The sequence below is a fragment of the Neovison vison genome, chromosome 10 (genome assembly GCF_020171115.1).
Source record: "Neovison vison isolate M4711 chromosome 10, ASM_NN_V1, whole genome shotgun sequence".
Taxonomy (NCBI): Eukaryota; Metazoa; Chordata; class Mammalia; order Carnivora; family Mustelidae; genus Neogale; species Neogale vison.
The window spans coordinates 18,039,545-18,063,353 of NC_058100.1; the positions used below are offsets into that span (position 1 = coordinate 18,039,545).

Below are 23,809 nucleotides of genomic sequence, written 5' to 3' on the forward strand. Positions count from 1 at the left end.
GAATTCATATTAATACTGTCTTAAGAAGATACACATCGATATTTTTGGGATCACCAATGTGACCAAATTCTCATAAATCAAAGACTGTTGAAATTATATTATTTATACATGTTTGCCTTCATCAAAGGATATAACTTTTGAACTTCTAAATGCTTTTGTTGTTTTCAAGATTGTTGTGAAAATGTTGCTTTTTCCATATTATACCTTCTCTAGTCTCCCAAAAGACTGATTGCAAAGAGTTTGAGAAAGAAATACATTACTAAGGATAATCTTCTTTTTCTAATATGATTGACAAGGAAGCAATTCAAACTAGCCCTTTTTCTTTCATCTCCTATAGTAATGATGGAGAAATGAGAAAGCATAGAGTCAGATTTTCTTGACACCCATTCTGGTTCTGGGTAAAGATTGCCAGCATATGTAACATAATTCAATATATTAAATATTTAAGATCCCTACACTTGGTGTTAGAGTTCACATTGAATAGTTATCTAAGGAAGGTTTGCACTATTTAGCACCATCCCTGGATTTGATTAGTAAAGCTGATATTGTCTATGAAGAAAATCTGGGGTTCTTGCTGATACTCTCTATTCTTAAATTCACACTGTTGACTTTGAGAAATGGGTTTCAATACCTAGAAATAGCAATAGAAAGATTTCCTGGAGTGAATGTGTATTTGGAAGCTAAAAGGGTAATCATTTATTATTTCAGGATTGTTCAAATGAAAGAAGAGAGCAGAAAGAGTTGGGGAAGACAAGAATTAAAGTACATCCCAGCATTTGCTCAATCATATCTCCAGGAAGTCTGACTGTTCCCAGTGATGTAGAAACTCCCCTACTTGATAACCAGATTGTGTTGGCTTTGCCTTCAGCCCTCCCTGAAGAGATCCCATCTCAAGATTCTCCACTACATTATGGCACATTTCCAAGTCCACTGAAAAGAGAAATCTGAAGTAAAAACAAAATCCCTCTACTTTCTTCTGTGTAAGAATTTCCATGGAAAGTAAGAGGAAAAAAATCTCTTCAGCTCTTGTATCAAAATTTGTGTATTCCTGCTTTTAGATTACTTTGCTCTTCAAAAGCACAACTTCCTTCAGTAAATATAAGTCTCAATTTTAGAGAACCCTGTTAAGTAGTCTCCTCATTATTGTCATTTATGATATTAGTGCTGGCTTGGCTTAAGATTTCAAGTTTTCATAGTAAGTCACTCAATAAAGCAATATTATAATGAATAACTATTAACTCTATGGGTATTCTCAGACACTGTTTCTCTGACACAGTAACTTGTAGATAAACTTTAAAAAATAGAGGTAAAAATCACCAAACAAATTATATTTTAGTCCTTCAAATTTAAATATATACAACATAAGTAAAATCCATACAAATTATTTAATTTGAATCCTTCTGTTCTCAGAATCTATTAAATAATAATATAAGTCTAAACTCTGATATCTGATATTTCAACAGCCACTTAAATTGGGGGAAAGCTAGATTAAACAATATCATATTCATGTAAATATGTGAAAAGATCATTACAGTGGCAAAGGACCTAAAACTAAGAAATAATTTTTCTGGAATATTCTACCAACTCCAGAATTGAATTTTATTCACATTTTAAATTGACCATTCCATTATTTTAATTCTCTAAAGTAATATTAATCTACAGAAAATAAATCTATTAAATGCCTTCACTTGTAAGGAAATTCACTATCACTCCTATACCTTTACTACTCTTGATCAGCAAAACAATGGAAGCTCTGTCCAGATTATGTCTGCTTCCGTTGTTTAAGTTCTTAATCCTACACTTTTATAAATGCATTTAATTATTAAAACCTAGATAATTTGTATTTGTCATAGTTAAAGGATGGTCAGAAACGGGACTTTTTTGTTTGTGTTTGTTTTTGTTTTTGTCCATAGAAGGACAGAGGCTCGTAGAATGAGAATGTTCCCAAATAGAGAAAAGTTATTTCAAAATATTGAACAGCCATGAACATACTATGCCAACTATTTCTTGTACCTGTCATTTTGTTGCTATTATTAAAGAAAACACTATGCAAAATCAGTAACTACATGCCAAAACCATTTAATGGTATCAAATTTTTCAATGAACTTCTGAGAATATTTTTAATATTTCTGTAGGCCAGTCAAAAGAATTTTTAAATTGGTGACAAACCACAAACTCAGCAAAAGAAGAGAACAATGTTTTAAAATAGAAACTACTTTAAAAGAACCTAAAGTTTCATAGGTCTAACTTCTTGGAGTCTGTTATAGTCTAGGATAGAAGTTCTAGTACATATCAAGCTGGTTGCACTTTGGCCATAAGATTCTCATCTCATACTTCCCTTGACTTTTATACAGGGATTTAGACAGTATTCTCTGCTTTCCTGTTTTCATTTTTGTTTGTTTGTGTTTTCTCTGCCTGTGTCCTAAGAAAATATACATAAGAGTAATTTTTCCAAATATTTTTAAAATTAAAAATATTTTTATGTCTTTATGCTTGATAAATACCTTGACTGATTATGTAATTCTCATTGAAAATCATGTTTGTAGACTTGCTTTATTCTTCTACAATCTAATATTGTTTTGAGAAATTTTTTTTTTTTTTTAAGATTTTATTTATTTATTTGACAGACAGAGATCACAAGTAGGCAGAGAGGCCGGCAGAGAGAGAGACGAGGAAACAGGCTCCCTGCTGAGCAGAGAGCCCGATGTGGGACTCGATCCCAGGGCCCTGGGATCATGACCTGAGCTGAAGGCAGAGGCTTTAACCCACTGAGCCACCCAGGCGCCCCTGTTTTGAGAAATTTTATCCCTTCTGCTTTACATTCTTTTATACAATTAATATCCCTAACCCTCTCCCTCTCAGAAGCCTTTAGCAGCTTCTGCCTCACTGTTGAAAAAGTGATGATACTATGCTTGAGTTGCTAATTAATGATTCGTGATACATACCATTATACTATAAACAGAACAAACTGAAACACAAGCAAAATAAACAAGAGCCATAGAAAGCTAGTTTCAACTCAGTATGCCATAGAAAATATGAGAGCAGAAATCATGATAACAATAGATGAATGGCTTATCTTCTTCAGCATGCAGAGTCCTTTCTCATATTGTGAAAAAATACTCTTTGGTAAAAAAACTGAATGTTGATTTGTGCAAAGTTTTGTCCATGTTAATAGTTTTAGGAATTGTGTTGGTCTTGGTTGTGACTTGAACATATTTACTGAGTCTGATTTTTTAAGAGAAAAGTTGACTTCAATTTCTAGATTGATAGAAAAGGAATATTTTTAGTTTCTTCCAATTTAAAGTTCACATTTTGACTTTTTATCAATTTGGCTGATACAGGCATGTTTATCTCGCCTTCTTTTCTTTTTTCTTTTTTTTTCAAGCTGGGAGATGACTATTGAAGATAAAGATTTCCTTCTTCAAAGTACACATGAAAACTTAAGCTAGCAAGTTGGCTAAATTTATTTTTTCCAGTCATTTTAAATACTGTAGGTTGTTTTTTGTTTGTTTGTTTGTTTTATTTTGTTTTGTTTTGTTTCTGAGGGGGCTACATTAACTACATGTGAGTAATTTTTTTTTCTGTCAGCAATAATTTCTACATGATATACAGGCTTTAAAAATATTTATTAAGCCATGTTTCTTGATTAAATTTGTCCTCAGTCTTCAAATATATATTTTAATTGGTTACTAATCAGTTATCTTTGGAAATATCTAATTGTGCTTTTTTTTTTCTTATTTATTTGACAGAAAGAGAAATCACAAGTAGGCAGAAGTAGGCAGAGAGGCAGGCAGAGAGGGAGAAGCAGGTTCTCTGCTGAGCAGAAAGCTTATGTGGGGCTCAATACCAGGACCCTGGGATCATGACCTGAGCTGAAGGCAGAGGCTTAACCCTCTGAGCTACCCAGGCACCCGTAATTGTATTTTTTACACTTTTTTTTTTAACACACCTTTTTGTCTTCTTAACATATATAAATGTGAATTATTTAAACTACTTGACTTTTATCCAATTTTTCGTATAATTTAGCCATTACTGTTTCCAAAATTTTTAGGTATTACTTTCTCTTAAAAAGTGTATTACTTTAGTGATAATATCACTTATATTAATTCATTAAAAGACATCAATATTTAAGATGCTAAACCATTTTTAAATGTAAATATAGAAAGTGATTAAGCTGTTTAAATAAAAATTGCTGTATGTCTATATTTTTTTTACACCAAAAAAAAAAAAAAGTGTCTAATAACATTTGTGGTCACATATGCTGAATATATAGCCTAGACAAATATCCTAAATCTCTTGAAGTCATAAATGTATAATTTTATCATTTTGTTATGTTTTAATATAACAATATAGCAAGATAATTTAAAGTCTATGTAAAACGGGTGGCTGGGTGGCTTAGTCGGTTAAGCATCCGACTCTTGATTCTGGCTCAGGCCATGATCTCAGGTCTGGGAACAGGCCCCGCATGGAGCTCTGCACTCAGTGTGATGTCTGCTCCAGATTCTCTCTCCCCCATTCCCTCTGCCTGTCCCACTTGTGCTGTCTCAATCTCTCTCTCAAATAAATAAGCAAATAAATAAAATCTTTAAAAAATGAAGTCTATGTAAAGTATGGAACATAATATTTTAAATGATTATTTATTATTTTTTAAACTATATTAGAATTGCTTAGCAGAAAAAGTGAAAAAGTTTGATGCCTTAAGTAGTAATCAGGTTAACTGGTGGCAGGACTCATAAATTGGTATGTATTTTTCAGAAAAAGACAAATAACATAGGATATCACTCACATGTGGAATTTAAGAAACAAAACACATGAATAGAGGGGAAAGGAAGGGAAAATAAAATAAGATGAAAATTGAGAGGGAGGCAAACCATAAGTGATGTGGAACTCTAGGAAACAAGCTGAGGGTTGCTGAAGAAAAGGAGGGTGGGGGCAGGGGGGGAAATGGGGATGAGCATTAAGGGGGGGTCTGTGATGGAATGAGAACTGGGTGTTACATGCAACTGAAGAATCAATAAATTTTACTTTTGAAGCTAATTAAAATAAGTGGATTTTTTTTTTTAAATTTAGTTTAACAAGATGACGTTTAAATGACTAAATTTTCCCTGACCAGTGTCTTTATTCCACCATTATGGAGTCAGATAGTTTTTGCAAAAAGCTTCTTTCTCTAATTGGTGGACTTACATTGACAAAACTCACAGATGAGTTCACATAAGGAAAATCATGGCCATAGAACACCTCTGAGAAACTTAACTCTTTGTATCTTTCTTCCTCTTTTTCTTTTTTTATTCCTAATTCCAGGGGTAAATACTTTTTTTTTTTTTTAAGATTTTATTTATTTATCAGAGAGAGAGGGCGAGAGAGCAAGCACAGGCAGACAGAATGGCAGGCAGAGGCAGAAGAAGAAGCAGGCTCCCTGCCGAGCAAGGAGCCCGATGCGGGACTCGATCCCAGGACGCTGGGATCATGACCCGAGCCGAAGGCAGCTGCTTAACCAACTGAGCCACCCAGGGGGAAATACTTTTGATTAAGCCATTTGTATCCTACCTCAGCCAACCAAATGTGCCCTCAGGAGCATTAAACTCAGGTCCCACCTATTAAACTGAGTAGACTGAGAGAAGGTAGTCAGCCCACAGAAAAGAGAGAGAGAGATAATGTAGATGATCTAGTAGATTCTCAGTACTTATATTCTGGTTGAATGGCTTGTTGAGAAGCTGTACTGTATTTATTCTCAGTACTAATAACTGAACACTTTGCAAGGTAAAACTTTGGAAGATCATAGTCATAGTAATAGCAATAATTATATCAATAGATCAGATTATGTGTATTCATTTCAATGGGTTTGTATTACTTCATTTAATTCTTGTTAAAACGTAAATTATTCAAAACAAACAACATAATCATTACATGATGGAGAGATTAATGTGTGTATATATATATATATATATATATATGGAAATACATTTCTCAAAATAACATGTTTAGAATGAAGCATAGTCAAGACTAAAGGTTTCAGCTATCTTAGTCCAGTAATTAGCTCTCTGGTAGTAGAATTGCACCATATTAGGAGTCTAGAAACCTAGGTTCTGTCACAAATCATTTGTGTTATTTAAAAACTCACTTAAGACCTGTAACTCACCCTCTTTTATAAAATACTATGTGTTTATCATGCTCTTAATTGTTTATTTTGACATTCTCACTGACTCTTGTATACTTTCATAGTCTTTATGTTGAAGACTTAGTTTAGTTTACAGTAGAATATAATATTAATGAAATTAAAACCAATGGATGCCTCTCTACTATAACTTTTCTGCAATTTTCCCATTTGTTTTATGTTTAAACAATTTTATTCCTGCATCACCTGGTGATCTAACATATCTCTGTTCACTGATTGTTTTTAGAGATGTTTGAACATCATTTGAGTTTTTATTTGTACTCTGAAAGAAGAAAAGATTGAAAGACTCAACCCAAATTAATAGAGTATTTCCAGCCTCCATCTGAATGTCACTCATTGTGTAAACACAGAAATTGTCAGATGAAGCAGCAAAATGCAGTCCCTTCAGAAAGTGCTATTCCCTGCTGAGCAGATTCTTAAAAACACTGAAAATCTTGAAAGAAAAAATGAAGGGAGTCTACTCTGAAATAAGCATGATGTTCCATGCTGAGACAAATCACACTCACAGGGTCTATGAACATGAAAACAGAATTGCAAACGAGAAACAGGAAACAATGTAATGTTAGCTCGAGATTCTACCCCCAAATTTAAAAATGAAATTTAAGCATTTAGAGGAATTTAAGGCATGAAGTTGAGCAAATAGAACAACAGCAACAATAAAAAAATACTAAGGGTTATATATGATTCCTTAAAAAAGCAAAAGCAAATGAGAAACTGTGTTGACAAGTGTACTCCTATAAAATGTGAGTACCAAAGTGTAACAGTTGCAGAACTAATTAAATGAACCAGATGTGAATGTGGTAAAAATCATTTCTGTGAAAACTGGTTTGGGTATGTTGGATTTTAAATGTTCTAACTTCCTCTTTTGGAAATGACTGTCAAATACAAATATCTTTTTTTAAACATATTTTTTAAAGATTTATTTATTTTTATTTGACGGAGAAAGACAGCACAAATTGGGGAAGCGGCAGATAGAGGCAGAGGGAAAAGGAAAGGGAGAGGCAGGCTCCCTGTCAAGCGGAAGCCTCAACTTGGGGCTCCATCCCAGGATCCTGGGACGATGGCCCGAGCCAAAGGCAGCCATTTAATCAACCCATCCAGACTCCCCTACAAACATCTTTAATTGGAAAACTTCTAGCTCATACTCCTTTAGAATATTTTTTATTTATATTATATCAAAAGTGTAGGTATTATTTTAGGAAACAGCAGTTTTATAAAATATTTTCTGTCCAGAATTCCATGTAACTTATATTTAGATTACAACCACATATTCCTACAAATTAAAAATGAGAAATAAGTTAATCATAACTTGAAAACTAAATACTACATAGTGGATTCCAAACAACAATCATCAAATTTGAAGAGAAATGTGTACAATGATACATTTATCTTCAACTTAAGTCATGTGTTTATCATGCTCTTAATTGTCTCTTAAGAGAGAGAGAAAGGGAAAGGAAGGAAAGAGAGTGAAGGAGGGAGGAAAGAAGGGACGGAGAGAGAGAGGGAAGGAAGGGAGAAGAAAGAAAGAAAAGAAAAGAAAAGGAAGAAAAAGAGTGAGAGAGAGGAAGGAAGGAAGGAGGGAAGGAAAGTTTTTTTACACAAGTACCTGATGGTGAATGTTAGTAAGAGCTATGTTCATCATAGCCCCAAACTAGAAATAATCAAAATACAATGAGTGGAGAGATAAAATGACGTTTATCCATACAGTGGAATATTATTCATCAGTGAAAGAAAACACCGTCACATGCTATGTCACAAGTACGTTAAGTGATCATACGCAAGAGATCATCTATAATTCTGTTTATATGGTATACTCCGAAAAGACAAATGTATAGTGGCAGGAAATAGATTAGTGGTTGCCTGAGGCTGGAGGTGAGATGGGGATTAACTAAATGGATGAGAGGAACTTTACTGAGGGTATGAAAATGGTCTAAAACTAACTTACAGTAATGGTTAAACCACCCAGTAACATTAATAAAAATCATTGAAACTGTATATGAAAAATAGATTGGTTTTATCTTATGTAAAAAATACCTAATAAAATGGCTTAAAATGTAATGTTTTAATAAAGTTTATAGAAGGATATGCAAGCCAGATATAAGTTTAATTATATGTATCCTTGTATCTTGATATAATTTTAAAATATGCACAACATTATGACTTAATTTATCACATTTAATTTCATATAACCCAGTGAGATGGAAATAATAGCTATCTAAATATCCTTGGTAAAATTGATAATTAAAATAGAAATAAATATAGACTCTAATGTTTGAAACTTATTACCCGTACCTGGGTTTTAGTGCTATCTGGATGGAATTGGGTCAAATTGGAGCTTATTTGGGGATATGAATTAAAATAATATTATATTTAATATTTTCTGTGTGAACATGCAAGGAAAATAGCTATATCTCAAAGACATTGCTTTAAAAATTAATAAAAATGTCAAATTAAAGTCAATACTTATTTAATTAGGTATATAAAGTATTCTAATATTTTTTAGAGCTCTCTTTAGCACTTTCTAACTCTTTACTGGATATGATTTCCTCACAAGAGTAAAAGGATTTAACAACATAAAACATGAAAACACATTAAGGTATGTTTAGACTGAATGTTGTACAGATCTCAGCAGAAATATCTATATTTTATTATTTTTTTTTAAGATTTTATTTATTTGGCAGAGAGAGATCACAAGTAGGCAGAGAGGCAGGCAGAAAGAGGAGGAAGCAGACTCCCCGCTGAGCAGAGAGCCCAATGTGGGGCTCGATCCCAGGATCTTGGGATCATGACCTGAGCCAAAGGCAGAGGCTTTAACCCACTGAACCACCCAGGTGCCCCAGAATATCTATATTTTAGTTTTGCTTTCAAAAGTCAAAGTGTGAAATCAAAGCCACTTTGATTCTATTTTGATAATAATTAATTCTATAAAATTTGATGGAGATACTGCTGATAATACAAGCTTTTAAACTGAGATACTGTTTTGGAAGCAACATAAAATTTCAGTGGGACAGTAGACAAAGACAAACACTCATACAAGATTTCAAAATTAAATTGAGGTAGGTAGTTATATTTTATTACATTACATTACATTTTGAATGATAGAGATTAATATCTATAAGTTACAAATTTTGTCTTGAGATTGGAAAAATAAGAGAATTCTATAAGATTCAGGCATTTTTTTCTCAGTGACTGCAGTAGAGTGAATTAGATTTTTGTTCTATGCCATTTGAGAGAGCTTGCTGAATACAAATTTACTTTTTCTACATATCTAAGAAATGGAAAGGTTAAACTCTTCAAGATTTTAATGACTTTATAAATGGACCATAAATAATTACTAAAATGTTAATGTGAAATTAATAGCAAGTTAGGTGTTCTCAGTTCTTTAATTTTCCTCATTTACGATAGAAACATTTTTAGTGAGTATAATACTATTTGGAAAACTCATCCCTATTTCGGATTGTAAATGCAGACACTTCTTGTACTAAAGAAAATAATTATATCAAATTTTAGTTTATTTATTAAAAAATAAAAATTGGTATCCTTGTTCAGCAGAATTTTTTAAATGTTCCTAAGACTGTAGTAATAGCGTGAAAGAAGAAGAAACCAGAAGATTGGACAGAATCTTTGTCTATAGATCAAATATTTACCCTAAAATGTATTAGCAACCACGTTTCTACATACTCTTGAACTGTTAGAACAGTTCATACTGTTAGAACAGCCAACATTCATTGGATATTTACTATGTAACAAAGTGGTATAATTGCTTTGCACTAATTCATAAATTCACTGGATGGAGGTTTATTTGATTTCTTCATGTACCAGAAAGTATTCTTGGGTTTAGAGATGCATGAGTAAAGAAAATTAAAAAAAAAAAAAAAAAGAAAAGTGTAGGCACTCATGAAATTTAACTTTTGGTAGGGGAAGCAAAAGGAAAAAAGGTGAGCATAATTTCAAATCTAGGTTACTTTAATGCTGCCATTTTCATAATATTAGAAGGTGTAACTAAACTGTTGGGTCACTAATATCAGGTTGATAGTAATTATTAGATTCGACAAGATTTCTGTGATGTTAAAATATGAGGAAGAAACACAAAATTATACTGTGGACATGTTGAAATAGTAGGTATATAGAATCAGAATGTGGTAAGGGCTATAGAAAATAGTACTTGGGACTGTAACAGGCATTTGGAGTATTGGACGACTTGGAAATTTAGACAAGGCACTTAGGAACAGTATTATTTAATATAGGGTTTTCATGAGTGTGGAGGCCAAGAAAAACAAAGCTGAACCCACTTCAGGTCTAGCCAGGTCTAGCCTTGTCATATCTAGCCAGGTCTAGCCTTGACATAAGTGCAGCCATCTTGGCCCCAACAACCATCTTAGGTCTCCATAACTGGTAAATGACCCCTGGTTCCAGGAAGACTGACCAAAGGTTTTGAAAATAAAATACCATACCAAAAACCAATTAGGAATAGGATAGCTTAATGAGGTAATAACTCATGTCAGGAGTAGGATAGCTTGACATTGTAATAAACCATGTCAAAAATAGGATAGCTCAACTCTGTAATAAATCACAAGAACATAGGGCTGGTGGTTGTGGCCCAATCACCTACTGCCACACCTGCTCTGTCTTTAAAAACTGTGACTGTAATCTGGTTTGGGGTCCAAGTCCCTACTCTGCTATGTCAGGTATACTTGGGCCCAAAAGCTTAAGCTTGCTGAATAAACCCTCGTGTGTTTTACATCAGTGTTGGCTCCTTGGTGGTCTCTCAGACGCAAAAACTGGGGCATAACAAGGAGGAGAGAAAGTAAGCCATAAAATATTTTAAGAGAAAATGGTTCTAAACTCCAGGAAGAGCTCGCGTAAAAATCGGTTATGTCAAAGCAAATCCAGAATGCTTGGAGATAATGAGAAGGTAAAAACGTCTGAAGGGCTGTAAGCTAGGTAGAGAATAATGGAAGGAGGGTAAAATTCTGTAGGGCCTGAGACGCCATTACAAAGAGCTACTAGATGATTATGTCAGAAGACGTGACATGACCAGTTTCACAGGATCACTTTAATGTTTGCTTCGACGATGAATTGTAATAATGCAAAGGTCAAAGCATCGACATTAGGAGGATGTTAGTGCAAAAATCTAGGCAAGAATCTTAGACATTCAAGCCAAGGTTGTAGGAGAAGATATATTTTGGAAGTAAAGACAAGAGTTCTTGGAAGAACAGAGTATCAGAAAAGTGTATGATGCAAGTTGATTGTAAAGGTATGAGCATTAACAACAGGAAGTTTCATGATGAAAGTGCAAATCAGGAATCTAAATTACAAGAGCCAGTAATTCTAGCATAAATTTGCTGAGATTTTATGAATAAATCGTTGAAATAAGGTGTTTACATGTATACCATTTTATTAGAATTAAAAATATTTTCACTTGTTTTTTAATTTATTGTTCTCTAATCAGCAGAGTGAAGTTGTTTGTTTAATAATCATGCACATGCCTTGAATTATGAACTCCATGTTCAGAGAGTTTTCAAGGTTTTCTGTTGATAGATTTTTCCCCTTAATTTAGAGATAGTTTTTTTCCCCTTAATGCTCCATGTATTACATAAGTTACTCTATGAAATGTTTGTTGCAATATTGGCTTGTTTACACACAATTTTTATGCTTTTAAAAAGGTATACATAGTCAATTTTTTATGTAGACAAATTTATTGAGTAGTTGCACTGATTAATTTTATACATTTTTAGGTTTTATCTATTCTTCAATCAGAAAAATTAAGCCACCTATATTGTACTATTTTTCATAATTCACAATTTATTGTTTCATAAACATGTAAATTTATAATAATATGATGAAGACCTCTATGAACATCTTTGCATTAATTTCTTCTGGCTGCTATAACAAAGAATCATGCATTTTGTGGCTTAAAACTATACAGATTTATTATTTTATGGTTTTAAGGTTGGAAGTCCATGATAGGTTTCACCACACTCCCTCTGGAGGCTCTAGGAAAGAACCCAGTTGTTTGCCTTTTTCAGCTTCTGGTTGTTGTTCTTGTTTCTTGGCTCATGGCCACATATGGTATGACCTTTTCTCCCCTGCTTCCATGGTTACATGGACTTTTTTCTCATTTCCCTCCAAAATTCCCTCTATAACCATTTTATAAGGACACTTGTGATTACATAGGGCACACCCTGATCATTCCAGATGGTCCAACCATATCGAGATCCTTCAGTTAATCGCATCCACAATGTCCTAACACTACAGAAGATCACACTCATAGGTTCCATGTTGGGAGCCACGGGGCCTGGTCGAGGGTATTGCCTCACTAGCTTAAGGTTTGAACTAAGGCAGGACTAACCCTGCGGAGGGCGGGATCACCTTACAGGCAACTGCCAGGAAGACAGAGAGCCCTGCAGATAAGCATGGTCTATTACTCTCTTGCCTTTTCCTCTGATCCCGTATCTCTCTTAAACAAAGAGTCCCTTGCTAATCTGCTGCGAACATTTCTCAGGCTTATGGGCCAGAGCAACCCCAAGGAGGTAAATTATTCTGTACCTAGGACTATAGAGAACTTTAAATGTGTCCCACAGTAGACGGTTTCCTCCCTAGGTTGATGATCGTCCATGGCTTTCACAAGCCCAGCCGTTAAAATACACCCTGCCTCCTGCAAAGAGAACGCCTTCTCATTCCTACTGCTCTCCTATATACTTAGTGTCTTCAGATAGCTTCTGGTTTTCTGTTAACTTATCTCTTGCTTTCCTACAGTTCTTTATTATTTGATTATCCCTAAAGTTCCTCGTTTTCCATTAACCTATACCTTTTCTTCCTACAGTTCTTTATTATCTAGTTCATCCCAATAGCTTCTCGTTTTCCATTAACCTATATCTTTTTTTCCTGAAGACCCCAGAACAAGTTACCAAAAAGCACATATTTGTGCTACGTCCCATGGCTTTCTGGGGGACATGATTACTCAAGAAGCAAGACCCTGTCCCCCATCCCTGGCGCCAGTCTGTACCCTTATAGCTTAACTAAAATAACATGTGCTAAACAAAGAGAAATTATTTGATGAGTGTTGAGTTCTTTAATGTCCTTTGCATGAATGTGAGCCCCCTGCCCCCATTAAACTGCCTATATAAGAAGCTCGATAATCCAATTAAAGATGGAGATGCCTGACTACTGCCCAGAACTTGCTGTGTGGCTCTGCTGTTCATCTCGCCGACACCACTCCTCCTTGGGGGACACCTGGACCTGCCAGGGCTGGATCCCAGCAGTTCCAGGAATTAGGACCTGGATATCTTTTGGGGCCAATATTCAGCCTACTCCAATCATCTTCTTAAGGAAGGGGGAAAAAACAAACAGGAAAAGAAAGATCAATAGATTGAAGAACTCTAGACCAATCACATCTAACTCTTTTATTCACATTTAACTTAATTAAATGATGTAAGGTAAACATATGAATTAATTATTTTCTGTCAATAACCAATTTTCCAGAAATTTGAAAAAAATAATTGCTTGTTTTCCCACTATTTTGGAAAGCCATGTCTGAAACAAACAGAAATAGTTGCCTAGCGTTCTTCCTATTTTTATAGCATAGTTTGGGCATGGAATTTCTTTTTAAAGATTTTATTTATTTATTTAATAGACCACAAGTAGGCAGAGAGGCTTGCAGAGAAGAGGGGGAGGCAGGCTCCCTGCTGAGCAGAGAGCCTGAGGCGGGGCTCGATCCCAGGACCCTAAGATCATGACTTGAGCTAAAGGCAGAAGCTTTAACCCACTGAGCCACCCAGGTGCCCCTGGGCATGGAATTTTAAGTCAAAGATCTGACTAATACTTTTTCCAGGCTTGGTCTTTTTTAAATTCCATAGGCTCCTGACAGTCTAGAAAACTTGCTAATTACAATGAAGAGGACATTTTGCCTTTACTTGCCTTTGCTGCTAAAGTTTTATCTGTTGAAGTAATTTTCCCTTTCTGTACTGCAGTTGGAAGTGTTACCCCTTCTTTAAATCTTAACTGACATGATGTCTCTTATTCCTATCGCTCTGTAGATGCCTCACCATTCTTTTCTGTGCTGCTAGAAGCATGTAAGCACTTATTTTACTTTGCTTTTTATTAGTTTAAAGTTAAAAAATGATGCTTTAGGTTAAAAAAATGCACCTTAGTTTGCTTCGTATTTGTTTAAATTTCAAAAAAAAATGCAGGCTTTGATTCTACTAAGTAGGAAATTATAAGAATATTGATTTTCCTTGTTATATCTTATTTTCCTCAACCATAAAATGAACCATAAAATGATGCAATTAATGATCCTTACAGGTGGTGGTATTGTAAAGAATAAATGAGATAATCCACATGAAGCATTTCACCTGGTACCTGGAAAAAGCAAGCTTTCAGTAAACACTAGCTATTCCTCTATTCTTTTCTACATTCACTTTTAACATTATTTAATTTATTTAGATTATGACCTTCATAATGCCAGGGCTCACGGAAATGATTTCCCAATTCTCAGATACCACTTACTTTCTTAACTTATATTCAATCTCACTAATACTCATATCCTTTTAGCTTGTCCATCCTATAACATAATCATACTTAAAAAAACACAAAATTTCTGCTGGTTCCTGGTGGTGCAGTCATTAAATGTCTGTCTTCAGCTCAGGTCATGATCCCAGAGTCCTGGGACTGAACTCCACATTGGGTTCCCTGCTCAGCAGGAAGCCTGCTTCTCCCTCTCCCACTCCCCCAGCTCGTGTTCCCTCTCTTACTGTGTCTTTCTCTGTCAAATAAATAAAAAAAATCTTAACACACACGCACATACACATACACACACGAAATTTCTCTGTTCTTTTTCTATCTTTATATGGCTTTTTCGTGTCATGTAACTTCCTTGTTTCGAAGCGTCTAACTGTTAATATGCTTACCCAATAAATTATAACCCATGATCAGTTTTATTCATTCAGGAAAAAATATATAATTCTGCAGTCTAAATGCAGGCTAAAATTTAGTTTATCACACAAACCTTTTGCCTAAACAAACACACTTTGCAATCGACTACCCTATTTATGTTCTAAAATAAATGCATTCAGAAAGTAAATTCCAAAATTGTGTTCCATCTTTAGACAAGTATTTACAAACAAGTTTTCTTGCTGAGTGAAAATACCATGTTGGCTGGTTGAATTTTTACTCTCAAATAATTGTGACTTTTTTTTCCCAAAAATCATACTGAATTAATTGACTATTTTAATGCCATAGTCAAATATACTGCCAATCTTACTTCATCATAAGTCCTTCTAAATCATCCTATTTTTGTCCACAAGTACACTTTGCATATTTCTTTTTGATTAATTTTCTGGCAAAAAATATATCATTTGCAAAATTTTCTGTCTTTTTTTTTTTTTTTTGCTTTTGTTTTTCCAGTGTGGGTTAAAAGGAAAAAAGAAAAATCCTTGTACCGATCAGTCAGCTCCAAGTATCATATAACTTCTATAACTAAAAAGTACAGATAATTTGCTTGCTTTTCCAGAGAAGTGGGCAGAGAGCCAAAGCTCACAACCAAAATTAGTTCCCAATTTAGTGTTCGATGTCATTTCACAAGGACTGGAATGAAAAATGAGACATTGGACATGTTAACTCTGAGGAAAATTATCACTTCACCTTGTATAGGGCGTCTTTACAGGATGAAATCAGAGGAGATAAATCATCTTGTCCTGTGACAGATCTGCCTGTCATCTAAGGGAAAAATGTCCCATAGTGAGGGGGCAGGCACTGTCTGCGTTTCCCTCAGGTTATGACCAGGTATATTTTATGCCTCAAAATAATCATAGAAATTTGGAAATAGAGATGATGTATGCAGGACACACTTACCAAGTCAGTTTTTCCCAATGACATTTTAAGTGTATGTATATAAATACAAATAGAAATGCATACATATTTGTGAACTGCATATATCCTTGAAATGGTTACTGGGTAAAGAAGACATTTACTAAATGCTTACCATGATTAGGCATCAGAGTGGCCTGGGATGATCAACCCAAATGAGAGCAAATGTCCAAGTAGGAGGCAGAGAGTGTTTTCGTCCTCCAAATCTTCCTCGGAAAGCAGGAAATCCACTTATATTTTAAATACTTACAAATGGTGATATTAAAGTCCCTCATATACCTTATTTTGAAATCTAAAGTACTTTTGGGAAAAGATACATTAACTAGAAATGATATCACTCCAAATTATTATTTTTTTTTTTTTACATATAAAGGTCACCTTAGGGAAATATGAACAACAGAGGCAAAAATATTTTATTCAGATTTTGTGTTTATTCCTGTGCTATGGTATCACATCTAAGAGTTTTGGTTGCTGTTTTAAAACAAGTATTTTTTAAAGTCATAAAGAAGCACTAATGGGGAATTTGAATACAATTCTTCAACACTAATAATTAGCCTAACAATGAATGGGTCTTTGTAGCTTGAGATAAATACTTGATGGCCACAGCATCTTTTTAAAAGAGCTGTATCTCACATTTTTCAAGGAGGTCCACATCAAAGTTTCTAGATAACTCCAAAGTAGTTCTAAATGTAATAACGTAAAAGCTGTATATTTCTGCTAACAGCTAAAAAAAACCCCAAAACTCTAGTATTATAAAGTATTGTAAAGTATTATTATAAAGATAAAGCTATGCTGTGAGTATTTATTTTCTTCTAAAAACCTATTCCAGTATGGCTGAAAAAAAATTCTTTGGAAATCATCTAATCATCTCATTTAATAAGCACTCTATCATCTTATATTTTTGATTACTTGATATTTATGAAAGTATATCTTAAAATAAAATTTTCTGAATAATGTCCCCACCCAAACCTTTACATAATTCTTTAAAAATCATACAATTTTGAATAGTAAATAATATATTTATAGTTAAGAAATTAAAATATCCTTCCAAGGAAAGCCAAATGTGATCATTTTATCTGTGGTTTTCTATAAGGTTTCATTAAATCTTTTCTTTAGCTCACAGTAATATTATATTGGGGCTCATTGTTCACACTTTTGTTCATATGCATGCATTGAGCACATCCTCTTACCTGGGCTGGCCACTAAGTGTACAATGTAAACAAAGTAGACAAGTCAACGAATTTTAGTGGCCCTAGATTTTTTTCATACCGTTGATTGTTTAGGACTATTGTAACCTTAATGTTAGTGTCCTATGAGTCAGACAAAGGAAAGTATACAGAACCATATGGGTTAGCAGAAAAAAGAAAATGATAAGAGATGTTTAAATGCTAAGACAGGGGACACCTGGGTGGCTCAGTTGGTTAAGCAGCTGCCTTCGGCTCAGGTCATGATCCCAGCGTCCTGGGATCAAGTCCCACATCGGCCTCCTTGCTCGGCAGGGAGCCTGCTTCTCCCTCTGCCTCTGCCTGCCATTCTGTCTGCCTGTGCTCGCTCGCTCTCCCTCTCTTTCTCTCTGATAAATAAATAAAATCTTTAAAAAAAATAAAATAAAAATAATAAAATAAAAGTTAAGACAGGCCATTAGCACGGAAAAGAATGCTACTAGTTTCAAAGAAAATAATCTGGATTTAGTAATTATGTTAATTTCTATGCAACTGATGGAGGGACAATTTAAAAACTGCCACAGAGATTAACTTGGAGAAAATACACTAGCTGGTTCTCTGTTGTCTAAGGGTACCAAAAACTGCACCTGACTGCATTCAAACATTCATTTTTTCTTCCTCGTTAAATTATTCATCAAAAATTTATTGGGCACCCTCTATCTACCAGGTATCCTTCTATTTCATGGGTATAGAGTGGTAAAACAAACTACAAAGTAGTCCTTTCCTTAGTGAGCTTAGATCTTATTGGAAAACAATGATAATAAATATACCATATATTTACATTATAGTTATGTACCTGCAAATCTATGTATAGGTATGTTTAGTATACATATCACATGTAGATATGGATAGTATATTATCTATATCTATATTTCTATATATCTCTATGGGAATATAGAATAATAATAAAGAAGAAAATTGGGATATGAAATGGCAGGAGAGAAAGAAGAGAGAAGTTTTAGAAGTGATTTCTCATTCATTATTTTAAAATTAAGCTTCTTTCCTAGCCATCTTGAACCTGATGTTTCACATGTTCCCTGTTCCTCAAACACCACACTCTTCCCCCACCCCCATGCTTTTTTTAAATAATTTTTTTTTAAGATTTTATTTATATTGGGAGAAAGAGCCCAAGAGCCAGGGGCAGGGGAAGGGCAGGAAAGGGGCAGAGAGACAGAAAATATCAGTTAGACTCCATGCTGAGCATAGAGCCTGACAGAGGGCTCAACCTCATGACCCCGAAATCATGACCCTGAGATCATGACTCTGAGATCATGAATTGAGCCAAAAGGAAGACTTGGACACTTAAATGACTGAGCCACCCAGGCACACTTCTCCTATACCTTTACATCTATTGCTCTATCTACTTGGATCCTATTCCCAAACTTCTTTAAATTGAGATTTAAAACCCCCTGACTTTTGCTTCAAAGCCTGGCTTAATATGATGCCCTCCATAATACATTTTCCATCTATGCTTTTCACTCAATGATGAGATCACATTATAATCTTCATGATTATGAAGATTATGATCACATTGGATTCCCATTATGAGAATTTCCCAACTTACTCTTCAATATTAAACAAATTTTTTTTTTTTTTTAATTTCACCTAATATGAATTGCCTAACATCATCAAGTTCTCTGGCCGATGTTTTTTCTTTCAATTATGTCACCTCTAGTTCAATGTCAATTATTTGGAGAAGCTGGTTTTCTGTTTAAAAGATAACACTTTTACCCCAAAATTTACTGTAGGCTAACATTATGGTTCCGAAACCTGTAACAAGGGAAAAGGACTCAGGATACAGAAGATTCCCCTTAGAATGAGAAGGGAAAACTTATTATTTTCATTTTTTAAAATAGATCATGATTGTATATTTGTAGTAAATCTCGAATGGTACTATGGATATTGAAAAGACGCTTTTTTTGGGGGGGGGCACAGAAGCACTGGTATAAAATTTACTCTCAAAAGCAAGATAATTAATATATAGCATATTGAAGCCATTTATGAGTATTATGAGCAAAAGCAATTATTAGTAGAAGTTAGCAATTAGTAGAATTTAGGCTGCATTAGCATACATACCAGCTTGGTGGGGGGATTGCTGTTAATTTAAATAGCATCTTTAGGAAATGGGATTAATGTTAATATAGGCTAAAGGTACACTTGCTTTAAGAGTACTTTTTATACATAATGTTTAAGCAAAAATTATAGTACTTTGCATCACTCTGGGAGTAGTGTCTCACTGGCAGTTTATCTTTTTGCCTTAGAAAACACACCATTCTCATCTCAAGTCCGTCTGTTTAGTAGACTGATCTAAAATGCAGATTCGGTCATTATACAGTTTTGTTTAAAATAGATCTTTGGTTTCTCCAAATCTCAGGAAAATTGAAATTTCTATCCTTCAGTGCCTATGAGGCACTGTGACACTTTTGTACCCATCTCACCAATGCATTTCTTGTCAATGTCAGAAAAGCAGTTTTCTTTCCAGTTTACTAATGTATTTTCGGGTATTCATACTTTTGCAGAAACTATTCCCTAGGCTTGTAAGGCATAGTCTCATGCATTATTAAGGTTTATCCAATTCCATAAATTTTAATATCAGCTGATGTTTTATTTCCTTCAAGATTAGCAATCTGTCTTCCACATTAGCGGTCTGCCAAATCCAGGCTGCATAATCAAACTCCCCAAGTATTTTGTGTAATCTTAATTTGATTTTTGTCACAAGTACAATTTCTATATTATACTTTCATGTTTACTTGTCTCTCTCCAGTATTGTTACTTGATATGCCATAACCCCAGTTTGTTATTTTTGGTATATATATATATATATATATATATATATATATACTTTTGGATTCATGATTCAGTTCCAGCCCAGAGATTTTAATTAACTCAGGCTTAAATTAAGCCTGAATCATGAATTTAAAAGAAAGATTCAAAAGAAAAAAGAAAGGAAGACCAAAGAAGTATTTGAAAATAATAACTTTGTACCCAAAGTTTGAAATCAGTCTCCTGAAGGGAATTCTGTAATCCTAATACATTGCTTTATGTTTCTGGAACATTACAAGAAAAGAGAAAAAAAAATGGGAAAAAAAAAAGTAAGTCTTCTATATAAAAATCAATTTGGAAAACTTGATCATGCCTCAGGTGAATTAAAGATATTCAAAATATTGTTATCATCTTATTTCTCACCTTCATTAGAAACTCTGTGACCTTAGCATCCTTGTTGTTCTCAAATGTATCTTAATAAGACATTATAACAAAGAACAACATAATATCTGATGAGACATACTGGGATAAATTTGTCCCATGGTTAAGGGGACTCTTAGACCCAAGTAGAAGCCTTCCACCCTGCCCCAGAAACCATATAGCTCTAGGTATGCAAGCATTCATAGGTCTCTAGTCCTATCATCGAAATTCTCATTTCTCTACTTCTCACCAAAAGTCACCTGTCTTCAGTCCCATTCTCCCAGAGTTCTGTCTCTGCTTTGGTTTGCAGTTTATGGAATAAACAGAGGTAAATTATACTGAAGATCTATGGGGGCTACATTCCTTATCCTACTTTGTATAATGTCCCATTTATATTTGTAAAAAAAGAATTTCTGGCATTAGGGGAACTTAACAGGAATCAATGATACCAGAAATAACAATTTGGGAATGAGACAGGCTGTTGAGTTCTTTAAAAAAAAAAAAAAAATTCCAAGTTCATAATCAGCTAGACTATACATATGCCCACAACTAAATGTCATTTGAATGTTCTTAATTACCTATGTTTTTAGGAAGAAAGAGATCACTTTTAAATCACGTATTTATAGTTTATAGAATTACTTAGTGTTTCACATGACTGGGTAGCATCCTTTCTGCAGGGCACCATTGCTTGGTATTTGGTTTGGCGAAAGAGGAAAGCATAGCAGGTAGAGCAACGAAGTGGTAGGCATCTTTTAGCCACCTTATAGAAGCTAAATTTAATTTAATTCTAATATAGGGAACAGTAAAATGTCTCAATTAACTTAGCATTGAGTAATTAAGAATATGAATATTTTTAATATAAAAAGCACCAGGATCCATTTTATAAAAGTTGTTTAAATATAATAACAATCAACATAATAATAGATTATCACACAGAAGGCATGCAGAGCATACTAATAAATGACAAAATGTAATCAGAACATAATGAGCATAATAATGTAAGGCTTGAATGTTTTAAAATTAGGAACATAAATTCATTTCTTAACATATCATAAAACTAACATATCCCATAATGTTGCCATTGGTTTATCTCTTACTTTTGTTGGGGGAAAAAAAATCCAGCATTGTAATACTTAATTACAGCTATTTAATAAACATTAAAACAGAAAAAAATGACTTAATTCTCTTTTGATGAAGTCACAATATTACAAAAGTACAGCGTATCTCTTACAGATGGAAAATGAAAAAGAAAAAATTGCATTAAACCCTGGAATGAAATCCATAATCCTTGGCTTACAATGCATTATGTGTCAGAACTTGAGCAATAATTTGGTTTGTTGAAAATATATGAAATTAAGAGAAAACTGCCTAAGTCTACTGCATATTTTAACTGTTAGTATTTCACTATAGACTTCAAGAAAGACATTGTTAGTTTGCTTGCTTGTTGATTTGTTTTTTAATGTTCTCAAAAGTACTGTAGCCAGGTCATTACCATTTCCTTTGGCATCTTGTAATCATATATTTGAGCACTAAGGTCATTTTGCCACTGCCGGCTCTTATTAGCTCCTAACACTTTTGTTTTTGTTTTTGTTTTTTTCATTCACACATGTCTCAGTTCGTGTTCTTCAATGAACTACTACAATTTAAAGCTCTAACCTAACAGCTCTCCTGTGGTACAGGCCAGCTTGCCCAAACATTAAATGGTTCTTGAAATCAGATAAATATTTGTTAAAATTATTAATCCGGAAAATAGCTTTTAGTCACTTACATTCCAATCAGTAAACTGAATTCCCTAGCGAAACACTGTATTAAGTGAAAATGTATTCCACTTGTCACTCACAGCCTCCCATTCTGCATTCAAAAGGCTAAAATTTCATTATCAAAAATTCTTGCCAAGTAAACAACCTAGACTTCATATTATTTAAATTGCATATGCTGGGTAAAAATAACTGGTGGAGAATCTCCCCTTTATATCTGGGTAAAGGACTCTCTGCGTACTTGAGAAAATACTTGATTCTATTGGTCGTATCCTGCGGCAGCTTTTATTTTTTTTTTTTTTAAGATTTATTTATTTATTCGACAGAGAGAGAGAACACACACAAGCAGGGACAGCTGAAGCAGAGGGACAGGGAGAAGCAGGCTCCCCGCTGTGACAGTTTAAATATATGACTTGCCAACAAATTCCAACTTCTTCCTTTCTTCTCATTATTACAGATTTTTTTAAGTAAGATGCAGACTGAATCATTTCCTTAGAGTACACTTCTGGCCACTACCCCTTTTTAACCCCACTATTTTATAATTAAGGACATGTAGCTCCTGCATTAACTCTTCTGGGGCTGGGCGCTGTGCTGTCCTGTGTCTTTTAGAGATCAGCTACTCAGGGAAAACGACTTTTATCCCTAGAATCCATCTGCTGAGCACCCTCTGCCAGAGTCAGGGGAGTCTCTGTGCCTCCAGCTCAGGTCTGGTGTTCATTTCTGTGGGGCTTGTGGCTGTTTAGGCCCCGAAAACCTGTTCCAGATTCCCCATGGCACGTCACTTCAGTAAGGAGCATTAGGCTCTAGACTAGAGATTTGAGCATCAGCAGGTTTGTTCACAACCATATTAATGGGGCAGAACAATTCCAGACCACAACTTCCTTTACCCAGAATTTGAAACTGTAGTAGAAACCAAAGATGAGTTTACACCTGAAGTTGTCAAAAAAGAAAATGAATCAGAAATTATGGGGAGCATGGGTGAAAGCACCCAAGGGAGAATGGGATTCCATGACAAAATATGAATCCAAAGAAGATGAATTTTCCGGAAGTTTAAAATAGCCCTTAAGCCAGAACAGTTTCTCAGATATGGCAAAGGGACTGCAACCATCTGGATCTCTGGTGAAAGTATCCCTCAAGGAGAGGCTATTCCATATTTTCTGTGGTGACAAGAAAATATCTGAATTCCAGGTCATGCCTCAGCTGCTCAACTCCCTAAAGGCCGACAGGCTGGGCAAGAGTGTCAGTCGTGGTGTCCTGGTTGTGTTCACCTGTGCTGAATGCTGTAGACTGGGGGTTGGCAACACAGAGGAATTTGTTTGGAAGAAAGATATAACAAATACACCCTCAAGACAACGTGGTGATGCCTTATAAATGCTGATCACATCTTAGACCTTGAAATTCCATTTCTAGGACTTGATCCTAAGGAAATAATTATACCAGAGACAAAGGTACAAAGATGTTGTTTAAGGTGAGTTTACAATGTATAAATATTAGTGAGACAAAAATGTCTAGGGACAAGCAAGTAAGTAAATTTTTAAACGGACGCCAAAATATTCATAGTATGTTCATATCTTCGTAAAAGTGTTTATGTGTGTGTGTGTCCA

At 34.4% G+C, this 23,809-nt stretch overlaps 1 pseudogene; it reads left to right on the forward strand.

Annotated features, from left to right (window-relative positions):
• Positions 1 to 11,009: 11,009 nt before the first annotated feature.
• LOC122917948 lies at positions 11,010 to 23,576 on the forward strand (annotated as a pseudogene).
• Positions 23,577 to 23,809: the final 233 nt, after the last annotated feature.